The sequence below is a fragment of the Enoplosus armatus genome, chromosome 10 (genome assembly GCF_043641665.1).
Source record: "Enoplosus armatus isolate fEnoArm2 chromosome 10, fEnoArm2.hap1, whole genome shotgun sequence".
Lineage (NCBI taxonomy): Eukaryota > Metazoa > Chordata > Actinopteri > Centrarchiformes > Enoplosidae > Enoplosus > Enoplosus armatus.
Window position 1 is genome coordinate 877,066 of NC_092189.1, and position 23,261 is coordinate 900,326.

The following is a 23,261-nucleotide window of genomic DNA, read 5'->3' on the forward strand; positions in this document are numbered from 1 at the left end:
TCCGACTTAAAAATGCTCTTGACATTTGAAAAACATTCACAAAATGGCTGCGGCGCGCAAACAAATATGAGAAATATTAAATGTTAGCTGAAGCAATATGCATAATTCGGATTGTTTTTCATTTGATTCGATCGTTGGACTGGACGTCGGACCGATTATCGGGCCCGCAAGAACACAAATGAAGCCGCATTCATTTTGTTCGCGGTCACATTCCATACATCGTCATTATCTGCACCTGCTAAAGTGGTACCAAACTGCCGTTGCTGTCTGTTTTCTCATATTATAGACTGTATATAAAGATGGACGACATGACAGCTCCCCCAAAAGTGAAGCCAAAACGTCTCGACCCCCCCCCCCCCCCCCCCCACAGTGGCTGGCTGCAGTGCAGGTCATGGGAGATGTTTGTTCAAGTGTTCACTTTTCTGATGCAGTTTGGTTTGAATTAGTTATTTGATGCTGGGTGAGAATTGGATGAGATGTCATGATGGACAGCTGAGATTGACTGTGTAGCGTCTCGTGATTGTGTCTCGGACCCACTGGCACTCATTCAGCTATGCACTTCAGCACCTCCACTGTTTCCTGTTTCCTTCGTTCCCCGTGCTGATGTGTTATCAGCCATTCTTCTTTCTTCTTTTTTTTTCATATCTCCCTGCCTGACTTGTTTTATTTCACACAGCTAAAACTGGAGGGAAGAGGAGACACGAGTTAGCGTTGGAAAGAAATGGCTCTGGAGAAAGGAAGAGAAAAAAAAAAAAAGGGCGAACAAACACGAGATAACAATGAGACAGAGAGCGACAGTGAGACGCTTCTGGGGGGGGGGGGGGGGGGGGGGGGGGGGGGGGGGGGGGAGAGGAGGGAGAAGAGGCGAAAGAATAGAAGAAAGAGAGAGTTAAGCCAGATTGAGAGTGTCTGCCTCGGGTGGTACTAGTCACCCTGAATTATAAATGGTCTTTCACTTTCCAAGCCAAAACACACAACCACAATATAATACCCATGATGCATTTCCACTGGCAGGGCCACTCCACTGTCCCCTGGGTTAGCCCCCCACCACTAATCTCTGTCCTCTGCTTTCCCTCTCATCCATGCCTCTCTCTCTCTCTCTCTCTGTCTCTTTTCAGTCCCCGGAGTGAAGGATTTTTATTTTTTTTTGCTAACCTTGCCCTCCTTTGCTCTCTCCATCTTCGCTCCGGTCAGCGAGTGCTTGCACCATGTCACAGTGAGCCGCAATCTCCTCCGAAATAGCACCCCCCAGCCCCTCCACCACTTTTTTTCCCCCCTCTCTTTTCACCCCTTCCTCTCGCCTCCGTGAAAAGAAAAACATTCCATCCACCATCTCTGAACTCTTTCCAGTGCTCAGCTGTCCCAGTTTCTCTCGCGGCTAGCTTTTCACATTTTATTCTCCCTCACAATATGCTGCTGCTTTCATCCTAGCTATCCCCCCCCCCCCCCGCTCTTTCCTTACTATGAGATCTACTGACCTCACACACTCTCTCCATCTCTTTTTCTTACGGTGTCACAAAGCAGGCTGCACAGCAAATAAAACCAGCCGCCTTCATCCGAAGTCACAAAGTGCGGCCGCAGCAGAGGACATGCATGTCACTGCATCTCCACTGATTCATCCTCTATGTGCAAATTAAAATTCAAATCAAAGAAAGCATAAAAGCGAGATCCAAAGCACGTCCTCAACTACTACGACGAATTAGGGTCGGGCATAAGGGACCTTTTTTTTTTTTAGCTGAAACGTTGAGAATAAAGTCAAACTTTCAATATTAGTGCCAGGCATGAGAAAGAAATAAATCCTTTTGCATTTTGAGAATAAAGTCGAAATGTGGAGATTAGAGTCGAAAATTATGGTTATGGCATCAGAAAGTGATTAAAGCTCAGTGGGCTTTGTGCAAATGAAAGGCAGCCGGAATCTACCAGTCCCACAGTCTGCTGTGCCTTAGGCTGCGTTATTGCTCTGCTGACACAGTAGTGCCAGATCAGACTCGTCTGATAGACACCTGAGTCGCCAGGGTCCGTGCGCCGCAGAATGACACCAGGCCGAAGGCTCTGCAAGCTGTCGCGGCGTCCTGGTTGGAATTTTGGTAACTAGGCGTCGCAACATTTCAACATGGTCGCCTGTGGAACTGGCCGAGCAGGCACGCCGCCATGTTGGTTCATGCATTTCTTTCACTGGCGCGTCGGAGAACACTGCGATGGATCGCCGATTTGATCTCAAAGCTCACGCGACATCTACGGCGGCCTGCTCGCGCGAGATCCAGACATAAGCATAAACTCTCTGGCTCACCTTAAGGGATTTCAATAGACTTCATAGAAAGGGAAGAAAGTTGAGCCCTTTCCTTCATTTGTTTTAGTTATGCTGCTTTAGGCCTTAGACTGCCGGGGGGACTTTCCATGATGCCTGTGGATCGTGGTCCTGGTACACCTGACCGCTGCCGCCATGGGCCCGCTTGGCTCTCATCGCTACAATTATCATTATTAGTCATATTCCCATTATTATGATAGTTGCTATGTCTATTACTGGTGCTGCTATACATCTCTGCCTGTCTGTGTCTGTGTCCGTGTGTCTCTGCCCCCCCCACCAACCCACCAACCCAACCGGCCAAAGCAGATCACCGCCCACCTAGAGTCTGGTTCTCTGCTCCAGAACTCCTCCACTGTCGTCAGGCTCTTGCTCATGGTGCGGGAACACATGTTCATGCCGCTCATCCCATCTGCAGGTCGTGAACATGAATTCCGCTGCCACCTAAAGAGAGTGGCGTTTTCTCAGCCAGCACAATGCGCATGTTTCCAGAGCTCACGACACCTACGAATGTTGAAATCGAATGGGATTCAGCAAGGGATTTGAAAGGATTTCGCCTGGTGGAAATGCCTGCAGCTGCTGCATAGAGCATAGCGGCCGTTCACTACAGCAGCTGCATGGATGTTGAGGCGACTACTTTCTCTGTATACTGTATACCCATTATTTCAGAGCACTGTCCATCCAAAGGAGTCCATACATAAGGTAGGTCAGTGGTCCCCCAACCTTTTGTTTTTAGCCTTGTGACCCTTGTTTGAGACAACCAAAGACTGATGAGACTCATTTAAATAGTTTCGATAGAGCAGGGAAAGTAAAAGTAGAGAGACAACCGGGGGAAAACATGTAAACAACATTTTTTAATTCCTGCCATGTTATCTTGTGACCTATTGGGGGGGGGGGGGGTTCTGATCCCCACGGGTCCAGTGAGCTCCTCCAGAGCTAAAGTATAAAGTATAAGTACCTCTAGGACACCGATGATCAAGTTATGTCCATCTTTTTTTAACAGTAGAAGTTGTAAAATCACAACAGTCTACATACAGTTGTTTCATTTAATGTGGCGTTTTCTTTAGTGGGGATTTCACCAAAACAACCCCCCCCCCCCCACCCCACCCAAAAATGTGTGTGGAGACGGGTCTGGCTATGTCCAGCACTTACTGTCAAGACAGAGTAGGCCTAAGTCAGCCCCACGATCCAAGTACTGTAGCAACACAACAGCCTGTAATGAAACCTTGTGTATAACCTGCAGTAGTCCTATTATAAACCTCCTATAATGGAAACATGTCACAAGTAACAAGTCTTCGTTCCTCCCCCTTCTTCCTGCAACTTAGCCCTGACCGACGTTACACAATCTGGGGGCCAGAACCATACGGAATGAAAACAGGGAGGAAAAAGGGGAATACTCATCATCATCAGCATCTCCACAAACGCACACACACTTGCCCCCCTCTCTTCTCCTTCTCCTCCTCCCTTTCTCTCATTCATCGTGTTGCGAGAGGAGGAAAATCGAATCATGCGCGTCCCGTGATCGACTGCCAATGAGCTTATGTCCGCTTTGAAATATTCACTTCTGACAAGACCTCATCTGTTTCCCATTTTTGGGCCGTGGAAATATTTCTCCACCGCGCCGTTCACTTATATACTAATGTGTTTCCATCACCGCTCCGGGCTCGCCTGTGCAGTCTCTCTCACACACACACACACACACACACACACACACACACTCGGCTTAATTCAATAGAAAGTCATCTGGTAAAAGCCAAGTTTCTGGCTGCCTTATCTCTCTGTTCCACTGTAAACTAATGTGCGTCAGTGCAAGAACGAGGAGAGAATCTAGCAATTTAGCCGTGTGAAGCGCTTATTGTGGCAAATACGTTAAAGAAAGCACACCCCTCGTGTCATGGAGTATTTGCATAATTCTGTCAAAATTGGGAGGCAAACCCCGTGCGTCGCAGGAGTGAAGAGGGGGAGAAGTGGGCCTCGCGCCCACGTAGGACTGGTCTAGGACTGCTTTGGTATATACACAAAAGGAACGTTGTCTTGGAGTGGACCGACACACCTCCAGGCGTGTTTGATCTCCGTACAACATCTCCCTCCCTCTCCCTGCAGGGCGAGGTGGCTCCACGACCACTGCTACTGCTGTTTTTTCCACTGTCTTTTTTTTTTTTTTTTTTTCACTGGTGGCCCTCTTCAAATTAAAGGGATAGTTCAACATTTTGTGAAAGCTCAACATAAAGACTGGAAGCAAGGGAGGTGGGGGGCAACCCTGGTTCTGTCCAAAAGCAACAAAAAAAAGTAAAACAAAAGATGTTCATTTGTGATTTTTTGGGGGAGTTATGTGTTGGGGGGACTATTTCCTGGCAAACAGCAGGGGGGGGGGGGGGGGGGGGCGGGGGGTCTTCCTGTACAGCCTCAAGCCATCAGTGCCCCCCTAAAAGTATGACGTCACGAACGCCAAACACTTCACGTTTGTCCACCATGCTATCATGCTGTATGTCAATAAATCATTTTATTATAATTTCATTTTTTGAATACTTTTGATTTTAATTTTAATTATCTAAACAAAGGTTTTAATTATCTAAGTGAATCTCCTGAAAGTAAAATATGGATATGAATTACATATTAATGTTACAATTGCACACGCGGCAACATTTGTTCTCTAAAAGTCGCAAAGTATTTGGACCAAAGTGTGCATATATATTAGTACATCGCCTCCATATGCACATGTGATTAATATTAAGAATTTGATGTCCGTCTAAGATGTTTGTGACGATACGGAGCGTCGCGGGGCAGACGCCAGCATGCAGACCTCGGGTGTCGGCGGCGAGGCTCAGGGGAGGGAAATGTCTGAACGAGTCTGGATCTGCGCTGCACGGCGCGCCGGCTCAGCAGAGCCTGCGCTCCGCTCAAATGTCAGAGGCGACATTAAACCTCAGGGTTGTTTCGGAGAACAAACACACGTCTGAGACAGAGAGGGAGAGAGTCATCACCTAGCCTTTAGAAATGTGTTGGTTTCACGGTGCAAAGGATGCTGGGAGCCAGGTCTCATTAGCGTCCTTTGCCTTGCTGACAACAGCCTGAAGGTGGCAGGGCGCGCCAGGGCGCTTATGTGTTTGTGACTAAGGCTTAGTTGTTAGTGTTTAGTATGGCTGTGTGTTCTGTGTGCGAGTGTGTTTGTTTCTTGTGCAGTGCGTGCTTAGCTCCTCACGGTCTCGAGGGCCATATTCTGTTGTTTTCTATCATTATCACAAACAACGTTTCCCCCTCCTGCCTCCGTGCGGCTCTGCTGGCTCTTCCATTAGTTTAGCCATTAAAGAGCATCTTCAGTGCCTCTGCTCTGTGTAAACAGCTCATATCGCGATCTTAGAATGATCAGGCTCTATCTGTGGTCTGAGTGGTTTTGAGATATTGAGCGTCAAGGTTTTCACATCTTAGAGAGCAAAACTGATACGCAGTATCAGTATCAAGTTCAGGCACCCTACCTGTCAATATATAAAAGCTAAATATACCACATTTTTAACAGGGTTTTCTAGAACCATCGATTGCGATTTTCTAGAATTGGTAGATTGAAAATAGAAACTTGGGCTTTTTTTTAACCAGTAGTTGTCAATAGAATAATTGGGGTTTTCTAGAACCAGTAGATTGCAGATAAAACCTTAGGGCTTGTGTCCATATGGGATGTTCCTCTGTGGATTGAAGACAATACCAAGGGGTTTTCTAGAATTGGTAGATTGAAGACAGAAACATGGGCTGCGTCCAAAAGTCCATACTAACATACTATTTAGTGTGCTAAAACAGCATGCAAGGCAACAACATAACAGACAATGGTGTAATAATAAACTAACACTAACCACTAAATTACACATAAGCTAGATGCTAACGTTACATATTAAAAATCAACGATGCTGTCGCCTGTCACTGTTGGACTACTTGTTTACCTTCCTCCATTCATTTTAGGATTATCTGCCAACGAAGATGCCTGCAAAATGCAAAATGAGTTCGCCTGCGGTTGGCATTTTCCAACAGCCGACTCAAGAGGTTCATCTTTTGCGTGCTGTCAGGTATTGCAGATGCCAGGAGGTGAGGTTGGCGCAGGTTACGGCGGTTACGCGTCTCCTACCAGCAAATGGGGCTCTCAGGAAGTGACGTGGTAATTACGTGCTGAGTGCGTACGTCGAACGATAGTACACATGTAGTGCGTAGTAACCTTTGGCTTTTTTTTTTTAAACCTGTAGACTCCAGATAGAACCTTTGGGTTTTCTAGAACCGTAGATTGCAGACAGAACCTTCTATCTGCAATCTTCTATCTTCTAGAACCTTCTATGCCATAAAAAACCCACACCTACTCTGAATTCAGTCACTTCTTGTGTGCTCTTGTAGCCTTTAGTAGCAGTTGTTCAGGTTTCACAGTTTTTAACAATGACGTCTTTCAGACAACCAAAAGACATTTTAGATTCCATGATTATGCAGCAGACACTGATGGCATGTGTTACCAATACAGGAGGAATTCACCTTGCACCACGATCCTCAGGGAATTAAAATGCATGATGTTTCTACCTGCCTCGCAGATACATACAAAAGCAGTCACACACATTCCATCCGCACACACGCACACACAAAACAACGTAGGTGGTCACATGTACGCACCAAGTACACACATAGACGCTCACTGCACCAGATATGACTCTAAATGTTTTTTTTCTCCCAGCAAATGGGGGACTCAGTAGATGCTGATACAAGAAAAAAAACTCATGTAAATGTCAGAATAGCAAAAAAAAAAAAAAAAAAAAAGTAAAATGAGATGACATCCACAGTCAGCTGCTACATTCATAGGTTGTAGGAAATCAGGACCTTAGCAGTGCCGAAGGTGGTCATTTCAAGGTAGGTACACGTTACTTTGTTTCTTTATATAACTCAGACAGACACTCAAATTTTACTGATCATGTGAAGTCATATAAAAGACGTCTTTCATGTTTGCCTTAGAAGATTGATGTCAATCTCATGTCTGAGTGTCATGCTCAGAGGTGGACTCAGGACGTGGCTATCCTAGCTTAGCATAAACCGCCTGACCTTGCTGAAAATTCAAACACACACCTACCCAAAGCTCACCAATGCAACATGTTGCATCTCGCTTGTTAACTGTAAAAATGTAAAATGACAATTTGTTGACTTTTGCAGCAGTTGAAGCTATTTAGCTGAGCATAAAGACAGCCTCCAGTCACATGAGGACCTGCAGTGATGCCGCGCTTTATATGTTTCTTTGTTCGTTGCCTTGTTTTTTCTTTTCCTGAGATTCATGCCAAGAGGGCTCTGCAATGAGTAAAATTGTATTTCACTACTTTATTGTATTTAACTATGACTAAAGCTTTCAAGCTTTCACAAAACTGTTAATATGCCACAACACAAAGGCACACTCCTTGAGTTTGTTTACGGCACCCATATATCTAAAATGATGTGTAAGAATCTGTTTCCTTTTCACTGACAACATTTTATGGACATCAACGTTTTGTGCTCATTCATAGAAAAGAATCATCAAGGACAATATACAGAAGGACAGGGGGGGGTGTTGAGGAGAGAGATTCTTGAAAGCGCTTTAGTTTGAAACTTTTGCTATTATCCTGGTTCTTCTAACAGTGGTTTTAGCCCTTGCAATAACACAGTCAAGGTAGGATGTGAGGAAGACAAGGACAGAGAGCAAACAGACAGGAAGGAGTGTTAATAAGCGATGGAATGAAATAAAGGACAACGGGAAGTGGTAAGAGCAAGCGGTGTACGGACAGAATGATGGATGAAGGTGAAACCAAAAACCTTGTGAGTGAGCGCTTCGTGCAAACAACCCAACAAGCTTTCTACGAGCAACAGCAGGTGGCGAAACTCAATGTCGACCCAGGCGACCACAAAATAGCACTGTGGCGTATTGAAAGAGTGGCGGGCAAGTTGAGCATGGGAGTTCTTTCTTGAGGTTTGGGAGCAGCACATGGAGCGAGATAATCTCGAGGGTCGACTACAGAGACAGCTGAGATGGTCTGTTTCTGCTGTTCATTCAGTCTCTCGTCCAGGGTCCTGTTACTGATACATAGACCACTCCAGTCCCTCTCGGGGGGGGGGTCCTGACAAACAGCACTGGTTGAAAAAACTCCTGAATGTACCTGGGAGTAACATTAGCAAGCCAGCTAAGAACACACAACGTATGAATAAGACAACTTTTGCATTACCGCAAGTTGCCTTTTTCCCTCTTTTGGTGGAGGCTAACTGCACCCCCCCCCCCCCCCCCCCCCCCCCCCAACCTCAAAGCCCTGCACCAATCTAAGCACATCCCAGACTATGGAGCACTACTGGGATTATCAGCTGTAGGCCTAATGCCACATAAGCGATCCCCCTGGGATGCTCTGGTAGTCTTGGCGGTGCCGGTCTGATAATTCTTATTTATCGTCACTGACCCTTGTTCGAATGTGGCTGCAAGCAGAACAGCATTCGGAAGCGTGGATAACAGTCGTTGACCGAACATAAATTCTTAGGTTTCTCTGACTGAATTTCATTTCAGTCGATAACTGTGTTTTAGAATCAGAACATCAGAACAAGTAATGTGCAAACTGAACTAAATTTTACAGTGCTAGTTCAGTTAACAGAGGTTTTCAAGGCGGCCTCATACGTGCAAGCACAAATAGCAGGTAGAATACCTTGTAGCATTGCGCTAATTAGCTGCTCGGACTTCTTTACAGCCACTAAGATCAGCCAGTGTAAACCGTGAGGGCCATTGTCTGTGGAGCTCAGAGAGCGTCTGCAGCTTTTCATCCCAACTGAACCCTAACAGCAGCAAACATTACCAATTAGCATAACAATGGCTGGAACTAGTACTGATAGCCCTGCTAGTACTACTACTCCATCACTGCTGTCTCCATGATATCGTCATTTCTTCCACGTTAGCAGCTCCGCTCCATAACTCTGCCTTACCGCATATGACAGATATACGCAGAGGAGGCTGTATCTGTGTGTGAGGCTCTTGACACAATAGAAGCCGATCTGTGTGCCTTATTTAAGAACTTTAACATCCTCAGATGTCATGTCGTCATGGCGCGCGTGTTGTAATAGGGAGCTGATGCAATGCAGTAAAACAAGGGAAAGTGAAGAACTGAGCAGCTGCTGAACTCTGCTGCTCTCTTTCAGCTGCAAGCCTGCTGGTGTCTAGCAAGTTGTGGTAGGAGGGGAGGAAAACACACTTAAAAAGCACGAGTGTGTGTTGGAGTAGCGTGGACGGTAAAACAGCTCACACACACACATACACACACACGCTGCAGGACTCTGCTTAATTATCTAGGAATGAACTGTGAGAGCTGGCTGTGAGGAGTGACTGTGTGTGTGTGTGTGTGTGTGTGTGCGTGTATGTGGATGTGTAAGTGCATCTGTGTGCAATGAGTCTTTGCTTTGCATGTGGCGTGTGTGTGTGTGTGTGTATAAGTTGTTATTAGAGAGCACGAGGGAGCGGTCGGTTATGGGGAAACAGAAGGAGAGCCGAGCTGTAATTCCTCTCCTCATGAATCATTCATGAGCATTTGCGTGTGTGTGTGTGTGTGTGTGTGTGCACGCACGTGTGTTCATGGCCATCTAGCACAGGAGCAGCTCAGGCTGTGGCTCCTATAAAACCACAACAATGGCAGTTTGTCACGTCGGAAGTCCCAGCTATCGCCTTCTTTTAAACCAAATGAAAAGCTGTGGGGGCCATTTTCACTAAGTTCACCATAGCCCACCACTAACCCGGCCTTCAATCAACCAATCGATTTTCCATTACCTTCCCAAAGCATTGTGGGAAAGAGCCGCCCAGCTGGACGACGACTATATAAAGGCAATGCAACAGTGATATGGTTAGCATTGTGAAGCAACAAGGGGAATGTGAGCGTCTTCTTGTGGAGTTGGGGTCAGGAGCCAAAGGTTTTGAGACAAGTTAATCATACTTTATCAGTCCCTTTCAGGAAGTCATGATCTTGTGATCAACGCAAGAAAAATCGGGGGGTCGAGACGTTTTGTCTTCACTTTTGGGGGAGCTGCCATGTCGTCCATCTTTATATACAGTCTATCTACAGAGCGTTTTATCATATTTAAGCTAACTGCTACACGCAACTTCAGTTCATTCTGATTCGGCCTGCCCGTACCCACGGTTTGGTGATTCTCGGTCTTGCCCCTCACTGAATTTGTTTGCCCTACCTGGTTTTGATCCTTGCCTGCCTTTTTAAACAGAGTAAACTTGCTGTGTCTGCTGGACGTAATTATTAGCATTGTATTATTTAGCAACTGTTAGCTAGCACGCTCGTCATAACAACTTTATAAGGTTATGATATGCCAGCATGTGTTTCAGTGTTGTGTTTACAGCTTGTTCCAAGTGACCACGAAAATCAATAAATGCAGCTTACATTTTGAATGTAGAACTTAACTTGAGAGTTGTTTCTTTATCGTACAAATGCGACTTTACTTACGTAAGGCATATAAATACGTCTAATACTTAGAAGCATGGATAGTGGCTGAAAGAATGAGGTTGAAGAGTGATTAAAATTACACTTGTTTACAGTGTGGTTGGGACTCTGTGTGATAGAGAAACGCTCAGTGATTCAGGTGGACCTTTATGGTATCGAGGTTGAGAGGTACGAGTAAGAATTTCAGCATCTGGTAAGGATGCCTCCTGGGTGCCTGTCTTTGGAGGCGACCCCAGGACACACTTGAAGGATTACATTTCCCCAGCCAGCCCTGGAGCACACGTGGTTCTCTGAGATCTGGAGAAAGCTGCTGGGAAAACGTTTGAATTGCACCTATGCAACTATGTTCCTTAAACCTTAAATAAAGCTATAATCCGTAAAAAACAAAGGTCGCTGGGGCCAAAGCGTTCCCGCGTGGCTTCTCCTTTGACCGTGTCACAGAGCGTCAGAATGAGCAGCCTGTTGTGTCATAGAGGGCTCGAAAGATCCTTTCAACGTGTTCAAAGACTCAGCTAGTCACAATCATAACATGATTTGAACACAAGCATTCATTGCCAACAGGCTGTTGCTTTACATCTATATATAACATCTTTATCATCTTTCAGCGCCACGGGAGATTCATCTGGAGGTAGTGGCGGCGGGATGAGAGATACGGGAAGAAGTGAAATTTTTTCAATTAACCTACTTTGATCAGCCTCTTTAGTGTTTTTTTTATTTATTTTTATTTTTGGGTGGGAGGAGACGTGCAGTCGTTCTGCGGCGCTAACGCTGGCGTGTCTTTTCCAATTTAGTGTCCTGTTATCATGCGGGTTCATCGCACACCCACTCCTCCTCACTGTGTCGGGATTAAGACAACGGATTCCTTGCCACCGTCAGCCTACACGGTGGATTAAGACCAAAGCAAACCCCAGGTTGTTGCTCTCATTTTCTCCTCGATTTAATTTCCCCTCGCTCTCATTCTGAAGCAGCCGCCTTCCTCTCCTAAATGAGCCTCTTCAAGAGGATGAGCCCAAGTTCGTGGCTGAAAATCTGCTTCTGGCGATTAAGGCCACTTGATGGATATCACGCCGCGCTCACCAGCTCATGCTATATAAAGCCTCTGACCCTGAAATGCCAATTTGTATTGCATTTTTGCTTTAATCTGGATTTCCAGCGTCCCCCGTGAACTTGTGACTCGGGTAAAACATGCAGAAGATGATCGATTCCTGCGGATCCCAGAGGGGACAAGAGAGTGGCTCATTCGTCATGTACGTCAGCGTGATGCTTAACATGATCACATATCAGTGTGTATGATCAGCGCACACGGGTGTTACAGTGTCAAACATGGTTCTACCAACAGTCCGATACAAGGCTCCATGTACTTACTGCAAGCGGAATCCATACTAAGTACATCAGCGCTGCAAGCAGAGGAAGGACCCAGCGTCTTGACCACCACACCGCCACAGTGGACGGTTGCCTAGCTACTGACCTTAATCAGCTTTAGAGCCATTAAGGCGCACTGGGTGTGAGGCAGAACAAATGAAGGGTCATAAAGCAACTTTTAAATGAGTGCGGTCAGGTGTGTGTGTGTGTGTGTGTGATTCTGCCTGCTAATGATGTGACGAGGGGAGTTGATATTTGTGCTGGTCGATAGCAGCTTCATATGGAAGCCCATTTCTGCCAGGCGCAAAGAAAAAAAAAATAGATGAAAAGGGAAGCATGATGGAGTCAAGATAACGAGGTTGACTTATTAGACAAAATGATGAGATTGTGAGTCATGATTTTGATTTAGTACCTCATGATTTTGACTTGGAAAAATATTATTTAAATTAGTATCTCTGAATGTAATACCCCACAATGTTGGTGTATCTAATAGTACCTAACTTCTTTGACTTATAATTTAATATCTCAAAACTTTTGACTTCATAATTTTGTCTCATTAACTCAAAACTTTGACTCCATATCTCATTATTTTAAATTTAGTATATCCTGTTTATTTTAAGTTTATCTCAAATGTTTGATTTTTAAATGTTTTCCTGGCAGAAATGGGTTTCCACAGTTTAGGATACACTGCAGCGGAAGATCTTTAGCTGTCTCGCAATTATCCCTCAACTTGCGGACGGAAAGGCTTTTGTCGAAGTGCAACTTCCTCCTTACGAGGTAAAGCCTTCAAGACTAATAGAGTCGCCCGTGCTAATGTTGCGGAGCAGCCTCCGCAGCTGTTCGCACTTCAAACAAGCTCTAAAGCCATGTTATATGTATGATGCACGGTGTGGGTATGCTCAAAGGCTTTCAGATTTATTATTAAGTGAATGAAGAGGTACCTGTGTGAATCAAAGCTTATTCAAATGTGCACTGGTGTCAGTTGGCATATGTGTCTTAGCCTTCATGAATCCAAGTTTGATCTGGTGGGATTTTATTAGTATAATAAAAGGCAAAGCAAACACCCGCTCTTGCATGTCCTTTTACAGGGGGAAAAAAAGCATTTACCAAATGGTCTTTTTTTACACTGTTTTGGCCATTATACCTCTGCGTTATGATGACATATTACTAACCAATTTAGTAATTCCTGTCATCTGGGAATGCAAGCAGTCAGACAGGAGGTCTCGGCCTATTTTGGCCATTTTTTTACTTCTAATATTTTGGATTTTGCCTTTACATACCACTCTAAATAATGTTTACCAGTATTTGGTATCTTTTTTATCACCTGACAATTATTTTTTTTCACTTTGGCATACAGCATGTTGGATCCAAAAAACACACACACACGCAAAACTTTTACTGTCAAACCCACAAACACACACTCAATGAAGCATTTTAAAAGGTTGCCCTAGGTTAAAAGGTCGTCCTATCTCCGTTTCCACTTGGTCTATGAACACCAAGCAAGAACTAGCACGTGTTTTTTTTTTACGCTGTGACGTCTTCCACCACTGCAACGATGGTAATTGCTGCATTCACGTAACATCGGATTTATCGTTATCACCGGTTTCCTACTTGAAGAATAAATAAACAAGAATACAGGACGAACAGAAGCCAAATGAGGCCAACTTTTGGTATGCCAAACAGTGAGAAGACGTGTTTTTGTGTGTGTGTGTGTGTGTGTGTGTTCCATTTGAGCTGAGGATTGTTTGGGTGACCTGTGTCTAATTATCACACTGCTCAACTACTCTGAGTTTGGAGTCTCTTGTGCTAAAGCGCTGTAAAAACATGCAGCCTGGCTCAGCTAGGACTCCTGTGAACTAACTTCCATATAAATGTGCATCCTTGCTGTATAGCCCCCCCCCCCCCGTCAACACAGTTAAATTGCACGTCACTTGTGATCAGCGCGGCTCAGTAAACGCGCTTCACACACTTGTCTTTACCACCTCTCTGTATACCTTTGGGCCTACCTCCATGCCGTCCTTTTTCTTCTTCTTCTTCACCTCCTCCTCCTCCTCCTCCTCAGCACTCCCCACCTATCATGAAGGCTCAGTGTCAGCCAATTAGGAGAGACGGTGACACAACCCCCCCCCCCCCCCCCCCCCCCCCCCCCCCCCCAGGCAGAAGAAACGAGGGCGCCTTGTTTCTTTGAAAGACAAGCCGCAAAAGGCTCACTCTCAAACATACTGCAGCACAAAAGGATCACACTTCCATAATTGGCTGTCTCAGTTGACGTTCAAAAAGGCGGCCTATTCTCCTCAGATTGGAGACAATAAACAATACAGCATGAATAAAACATTAATCACAATTATTCATGTCGGGGATATAAACAAATGATTGCCTTTTGTAAATATTTCATCCGCGGTGTGTTCTCGCCACGTTGCCTTGTGTGGCCCTGAGAGGGGTTGAAAAGGATAACAGGAAGGGGGAGATGATCTTCCCCGCACTTGGGCGTTTGGTTAAACATTAATTGGGCCAGCACCGTGCGGAAGTGGCTTTAATCTTCTCCGCCGCCAGAGCCGCTATCTCCGCCGCCCGCCTCCCTCCCGTCTTCTCCTCTCGATCCTCTGCGGCTCACCTCTACAGCCTCCCCGCCCCTCTCATCCTGATCCCCTCTCCCTCCTCCTTTCATCTCTTCGCCCTATTCTCTCCTCTTTAACACTACCCCCCCCCCCCCTTCACTTTCCCCTCCATTGACAGACTGGCCTATCACCTCTCTATGCTGTGCAGTATATCATCTTAGATCCGGGGGTTATTTAAATTAGGTTTAAATCTCATCCCCCCCCCCCCACACACACACACACACCTCGATGCTGGTTCCAGTTCAGACCCATTTGTCATTTCTTCCCTTTCCTCGGATTTGTATGTTGAAACTGCGATTTGAAAGAGTGCAAAAGTGGCAAGAGCTACAATATGAATTATTACTTACATAATTAACAGTGTCTTAACAAGTTGGAGGTGACAGCGTAAGCATTATTATCACGACTGCAAATGTACTCAGACGATGAACTTAAATTCGTTGAGATGGCAATAGCAACAAAGAAACTCTGCTGTTAATAGTTAATCTATTGTCATGGTCGGGAGTGCGGGGCAACAGGGATTGGACCCAGGGATAGTGGGGCAGGCAAGGGTCAAAACCGGGAAAGCAGTCCAAACAGGCAAACAAAACCGACAAGGAGCAGGCAAGAACCAAAAAGTCCAATAAACTGTCCCAAAAGTCCAAAACGTGAGATCCAAAACACTGGTAACGCAGGGAGAAACGAGGAAACAGGGAGCCAAGACATAAAAACACACAGCACCACAACATACAACGAACCGGCAAAGGAACGAGGGGAAGACCCAGAAAACACATAAAAGGCAGGTAGTCCGAAAAACAACAGGACAGGGAAGCAACAAAATAAAAACAGGCAACATGGAGCTAAACACCTAACTTAGGACGCAAACTGGGACATCTATGCTCTCCAAATGCCAGTTTTTCTACGAGTTCTGCCCGACCAAAAGGTGGTTTCACGGAAGAAGGCTGGAGGAATCATCCATGCGATCGCCTCACATAAATAGAAAGCCCAAGTGAGGCCGGAATCCGGGTAGGACGCAAAAAGTAAGAAAAGCTTAAAACCTCTCTATATGTGGACAACTATGCTGCTGTTTTTAAGTTATGATTATGTCTTAATGTAATTCAAATATAACTTGGCAAGTGTACTCACAAGTTGACTTTTTGGTGACTGACTGACCCTGGAAGGACCTCAGCAACAGCGGTCGGGCTTACGCAAACTGTGACATCGATGCTCTCCGAATGCCAGTTTCTGTACTAGCTGCACTCAAACAAAGGTGCTTTCATGGAAGAAGGCTGGAGGAATCATCTATGCGAGCGCCTCACGTCCATAGAAAGCCCAAGTGAGGCCGGAATGCAGGTAGTACGGAAAAAGTAAGAAAAGCTTAAAACCTCTCTATAGAGATTTGCAGGACTCGAGGGCTCGTTATTCTCATATATGTGGGCCACTATGCTGCTGGGTTTTTTTTCAAGTCATGATTATATTCTAATATTACCATTTCCATAAACTGGGCAAGTTTACTTAGAAGTTGACTTTTGAATTTTGGTAACTGACTGACCCTGGGAGAACCTCAACAACAAGCAGTAGTGCACAGCACATCTTGTCGCATATCAGGCATTAAAAAAACCTCAATCAACCAGTCATTCAGCCCTGGTGTTACACTGTAGCCCCGTAGCTTGTACAGGGGGGAGTTGTGCATGAGCATAGAGGCAGATGGGAAGCAGGGAAAAGAGAAACGGGCCACCCAAGGATTTACAGAGATGTCAAGTTGTATTCAGAGACAACTGGGCATGTTTAGTCCTTTGCCCTGTACTATCATAGCTTTCCCTTGTAACACGCTGACTGGTGACTGCGGCAGTGTTTTCCAGGATAAGAGCTGTCTCTCGCGGGATCCGGGCATCACGCGCTCATCGTTTCCAGAGAGAGTCATCCATCTCACACAGGATGAGCAGAACTAAGCGACTGCACGGTCACCAGGTAATGCTTTAACACCTGAGATTGGCTGCTCTTCGCTCCATTCAGCCCCCTTTTTCTCCTATTTCCATCAGCAACATGTTCCAATTTCCTGTTTCCAAGGCACACTGCATATGCGCGCTATGTTAACGGATTAGTCTACTCCCTCCTGGCAGCCCCCCTAAAGCGCTGTTTCTTTTTCCATCACCACTCTTCTTCTTTCCTTCTCTCTCTCTCTCTCTCTCTCTCTTAGAGCATCAGAAAAGTGTGTTGCATATTTATTCCTACAGAATTAGCATCACAAACACTCTTCCCAGGCTCTTTGTTATGCTTCAGGGGGAGGGAGAGTGAGGGAAAGTAGATTACGCTTTTCGTTTCTCTGAGGCACACTCAAAGCAGGCTTTCTAGGCTTCCTCATGCTTTTGAGCAGGGCTAGAGGCTTATGGAGACGCACTTCGTCTACTTGAAGTAAAGACGACTATGACTTAAAATAATGTTTCTCTGGCATTCCTGTTAACCACCTCGTTTCCTCTCCCCCTCTCTCTCACCCTCACTTCCCCCTTTCCTTAAATCTTATTATTCATCTTCTGCCTCCCATCCCCACACGCCTCCAGCCTTATCCATGCAAAGAAACATTGACCACATTTGACTCGAGTACAGCTCCAGACACCACTTTACAGTTTATAGATTTAGTATGAAGTGTGGCTCAACTTGTTGGTTTACCAAATAATGAGTTCATGTACTCCTGTACAAATGAATAGATGTTTTTCATAGTTGCTGGGGGTGCTGGACAAATCGCTGTTGTAGAAGTTTCCGATCTCGCACAAGATCTCCTGAGTTCTTCTTGGAGTGTTTCACATCCCGCGTCTCCAGGTTAACTTATGAATGAACGGCGTATTTTGCATTTAGTCTTTTCATGTTCGCTCATTAGCACGTTTTGCATCCAGCTACGTGGGGTTTGCTCTTGAAGAAATGTCGCATTTTGCATCCAGCTACTTCCAGTTTATAAATTAGCCAGTGACATGTTTTTGTAGGGTTTACTCGTGAATAGTTTTGCAACGAATGGCTTTCAAGAAAGTCCAAGGAATTTGTGGAAGAACAGGTTCTAGGTTGCGAGGCACATTTCGCCACATTGGGTGCTAAAGGTGTTGATGAGCGGGCCAAATCAGAGAGTAATGACTTAGAAATCACAGAATCCAAAAGCACTACTTCAGAAGCAGTATGGTAATAGTGGATGTCCAGAATCTTTAATCAAGTCAAAAAACAGGCAGATCAGGCAGACAAGTAGTACTAGGAAAGGAATCTTCAAACCGGTAGTCAGGCAAGGGATCAGGCAGGCAGAGTCAAACTGCCAGATTGTCTCGTGTGCCAAGCTTTCCAGCGTATCCCTGCCTGAGGTTAAGTGGATGTGGGCTGGTATATGAATGAGTGACTGGTGAGGGTAATGAGATCCAGGTCAAGGGACAGGCGGGAGAAGGGTGACAGTAGGGCAGGACGTGTAAGGACAGGACAATAGTGATAAGGCAGGTAAACTCAGGGCAAAGAGCATGAAAGATGGTTCTCTATCAAGGTAGTCTGACTCACCGGATGTAGGTTGCCCCCACAGACTATTTTGCTAGGGCACCGTCGCTGCATCCTGGGCTCAGCGCCACCCAAGACGATTGTGATTGGTTGGTAAAGAAAAACCAAGCCATGAACACTGGCACCCACCCATCCCTTTCACCTCATACGGTATCTTTGCCTGCTCTGGACCAAAGGGATGGACTTGCCAACCTTCATAACCGCACCTAGCTGGTATTTACAACTTTTGATTTTGTTGCAGTAGTTTTTTGCCCTCATATCCTTTTAGCTTGAGTCTAACAGGGCAGCCTTTGCTAGATAGCCGACAGCTGAGGCGTAAATGAGGAAATAACAGGACAGGAAGGACATGAAAGAAATTCAATTGTCCATTGCATCGTGAAACTATGTGTGTGCACAACAAAGGGTCAAATAACCTCTGCAAGAACTAATGAGCAGTTTAGGGAATAACACGGTAGAACTATGTTTAAAGTATGGACTGATGTAATGTAATTACTACAGATCAAGATTCAGATTCGGGCAAATCCTGAATCTCTCACTGGGACTTCAAGCTGCCGGCAGCATGTCAGCAGGTGTTGCTGCTGGTGGTGTGCATGCTGTCAGTTGTGTCCGACAGAAGCCCTGTCCCCGTGAGACTGATGAGAACCACGGGGGAGAGCTTCCAGCCAAACCAGGCTAAACAATCCTGACAGCGCCAAGGCCCCGGGGTCATAGGGGTCTGTCCCAAGACACGCATAGGCACACACACATACACAGACCCATACAGAGACGATGTCAGACCAGAAACCCTCCCTCCTTTATTGATGCGCCCTGGGCAAATTCTCATCCTGGGCTCCTTCCATACCTTCACTCTGCCTCATCAGCCTCCAGGCACCCCTTACCAACTCCTCACCCGACCCTGCTCTTCCCCTCACCCTATCTGAGGCACCCTGCGCTACTAGAACAGTGTGCAACAGCGGCAGCGAGGTCACATTCCCCTTCTCTTTCCACTCCATTTCATTTTCTTCAGGTGGACAGGGACGATGATTGGGATGATGGGATTGGATGCTCCTTTGGTAGTTGTTTCTTTTCTATTGTTCCAGTCTTTGGAAGAAATAATATGTATCTGTTCATATATCTGTTTTGTATATTAATACACGTTAATACACTTTTTTTGGTTGCTGCAATGTGAAAAATATAAACTCCAAGAAAACTAACATTTCATATTTATATATATATTTTATATTCCTTATATATTATATCTTTTTCTCTTGTCAATTTCTCAATTTCATTGTAACTTCAATGTAATGTATATATATATATATCTTTTCACTTTTTTCACTTACATATTGTAAATGTGTATATTTTTTACATAGTCTTATTTCTAAAAATATGCTACTTTCTACTCTTGAATAGGAGCACCGCTACTGTATAATTTCCCCCCCGGGGATCAATAAAATATTTCCAATTCTGATCCCCTGATGTGCACGTTTTTGTTTCGTTAAAGGAACGGACAGTTTGCTTAGAGTTAGATGAGAAGGTGGATGTCGGTTCCGTGTTTGCGTGTTAAGCACGAAATCTGGAGCCAGATCGCGGTTTGGCGTAGCATAAAGACTGCCTTGCTTCATCAGTACAAAAAAAAGAAAAACAAGACAATGTGTTGTTGTTGGATGAGATACGCACCGGCACTATGTCTTTACAAACAACATTTTATCCATCAGGGTTGCCAGATACACTCAGTAAGCGCAGGTTTTGGTTTTGGCCTCTGTTGTACAGACAGATTGTACCAAGCCTGACAACCTCACTGTTGCACTGCGTCCAGCTGCTGTTTGCCAAGAAATAGTTCCAGCGTGTAAACACAACCCAAAAACCACAAGGTATACAGGGTTTTTTTGGGGGCTTTTTTTTCTTTGCATGTGAGCTAAAATATGTAAAAGATCAGTCTGGTCCTTTTTAAAATAAAGTAACTGTATTCAATTAGCCCAGTTTCACTCGACAACCCAAAGAACACTCAGCTCCACACTATTCCCATTGACAGACTGTGAGAGGAACAGCAGATTTTAATGGTAATGATCCGCAGACATTAAATATTTAAGGCAGGTGTCTTTACCATTAGAAGTACACTCGCTTGTGGGTAATACAGCCATATCCTGTATACCGCAAACAAAATGACAGAGCGCTAAATGCTCATGGCTTCAGATATTTCCATGGCTCGTTAATGTTGTGTCTTTGAAGTGGTCAGCGGGCCTTTCTCCAGTGCAGCTGAAATGGAAACTCTTGACTTCTACTGGAATCAATGCGAGAAGGAAAAACACAGCGCACTATTCCTGTAAAGTCATCCGTCTGTAAAGTCCCCTGATAGCGGCGGATCAAATATACCTCTGCACAAGTACATCACATTCCAGTAATTCTATGGAAATGTAAAATGCTTCGGAACGGCCAATTCTCAACAGGGTTCCCGCGATCCTCCTTAAAACACCAGTAAACTCAACACAGCTCACAGGCAGAGAGCCGGCAGGAAATTTGGGGATTTAGCTGCACATGAACCGTGCGCCTTTGCGCTATTACTTGAGATGAATAACATTGAAAAGTTTGTCTGACTTTATATTCCACAGAGGCGCCTTAGAGGGGAGGAAGGAACTTTCAGAAACTGGCATTTCTTCTTTGCTGTCCTCTGTTGTTTTCGGTTAACGGGGAGGGAATCGCAAGAGGACCTGGACAACCACGTTGTCATGAAGATATGACAGTAAATATGGTAATACACTCTTACTGTGCAATTAATACAGAACTGAAGGATGAGGGTACCACACAGGTTAATTGTTGATCGAATGCGTAGAAAAGGTGGAATTTCACTAAAAAGGGTTTCCACGCAGCGAAGGTATAGGGCTATTTATTCGATCAGGTCTAACATTTTGAGAAATGCTCTTATTAGCTTTCTTTCTAAGAGTGAGTTGAGAAGATCAGAACCCCGCTCATGTTTGCATGTTTAGTACAGAGCTCCAGTCAGGATTAACCCAGTTTAGCTGGAAGACTGGAAGCAGGGGGAAATGCACCTACCTACACCTCGAAAGCTCACTAATTATGTTCGCTCACGTTAGCTCACACGTAGCAGGCTGGTTGTTTAATGCATGCACAGACAGAAGTGTAAAAATTACTATTTACTAGAATATATATTATTTATGACATAATGTGTTTTTTAGGGAGCTTTAGAGTTGTTGGTAGGTGTATTTTCAGATTTTAGACAGAGCCAGGCTTCTTGGTCGCCTCCCTGTCCCTTCCAGTCTTTATGCTAAGCTAGGCTAACCACACCCTGACTCCAGCGCTGTACTTAGCACACACACATTTTCACACATAATGCCCTGCAATTAGGCTAAAAAATATGCAACTGCATGCGACAGATTCAGAACATACAATCACGCGTCCGTTTAACGCGAAAGAACACATGCTGTACGTATCTTTGATCCCATTAAATCATATCGAAGTTCATCCCGATCATTAGCATTCTTATTCCGGCGCGCATCATATTTGAATGTTCCCTTTTTTCCCTGCTTTGAATTACAGTGTAGAGAATTGCAATGCAACTGGGATCTATTTTCTGTTACGCTTCAGAGAGAAATGATGCTGGAACTTAGTTAATCAATTTGTATGTTCAACTAATTAACACTGATTGACTTATGTATACCCTCAGTCAGTTTTCAAACAGAAAAACCTTAATAGTTCTCACACCGCTGTAAAGTTAGTAAATCCAATCTCGATACGTTTTTTTCCATGTCCAGTGGCTGGCCGCATGCAAACAAAGACTGCGTATGAGAGTGTTTTTCAGGAGAGCTTCAGTCGACATCGTCTCCATTTGCCTGTGTATTTGCCTGGAAAACAAATAGCCATTATTATTATTAGAAGCGCATGCAAAAGGAGAAGAGGAAGCAGCTGCCGGCTCAACTGATGTTGTTGTTTTGCCTCACAGGAAGCGGAAAGATCACTTGACAGAAAGAAGCACATTACGTCAACAATTCTTCAAATGAATCCTGAAACGTGCGAAATGAACAATGGATCTGAATAATGGTTTGTTCATGATATGTCTCCATGTCATGTCTTCTGATTTGTGTATATCAAACGGTATATATATCGTATTGCTGTGTGCACACTGTGAGCTCTCTGAATAAGAACATCCATACAGGCCAGTCTATGCAAACACATCGTGATGAGAGCCTTAACGTAGCGTTAAAAGGCCGTTCAACATCAGTGGGGTCACCAAACTGCAGAAAAGGCTATTTCCTTAGTGTGTTAACCATCTCGTATTTAAATACCCCCTCCAGAAATATTAGTCCGATGCAAATAATCACTATGTAGTGAAGGGAAAGCAGGTTTTTAAATACATTTTTAGTCTATGTCCACCAAACTGCATCAATGTGGAGCAGAAACTACTGTTGTATCATTCAGTCTGTGACAGTGGAATATGTAAAATATACAGTATATATAAATATGTAAAAGTGAATACATGTTAATATTATCTCAGAGCAAAAATGTGAAGTAGACGTAGCTTTCCTCCCATTATTTATAATATAATAATATATAATAAAATAATATAATATATCTGTATATCTATATAAAATATCTATAATATTCTTTGAGGTATCTATACATTATATGTGATGTGCAATTTAAATATATGCTGAAATGTAAAATGAAGTAAGAACTACAACTACTGTGGTATATGCAGCCAACATTTCCACGCTTCTTCCATGCAACCTCTACCTCTTATAACCATGTTACATCTTCAGGCTAGGCCAGGATATAAGGTAGGCGGGAGCGGATGTGCGGCAGAATTAATCTTTTTGCCGGCTACACCACAACAAGGGTGCCATGGGTTTTTTTTCCAACAACCCATTATTCCGAAACCCCAATAGTCCGAGAAATGTCCCATTGGTCCGAAGGCCCATTTGTCCGAAAATACACACTTTCCCTGCGGCTGTTAGTTCGGTGGCTGCCGGGCCAGTGCCTTATGTGTAAATCAGGAGTCCAGGACCACAGAGA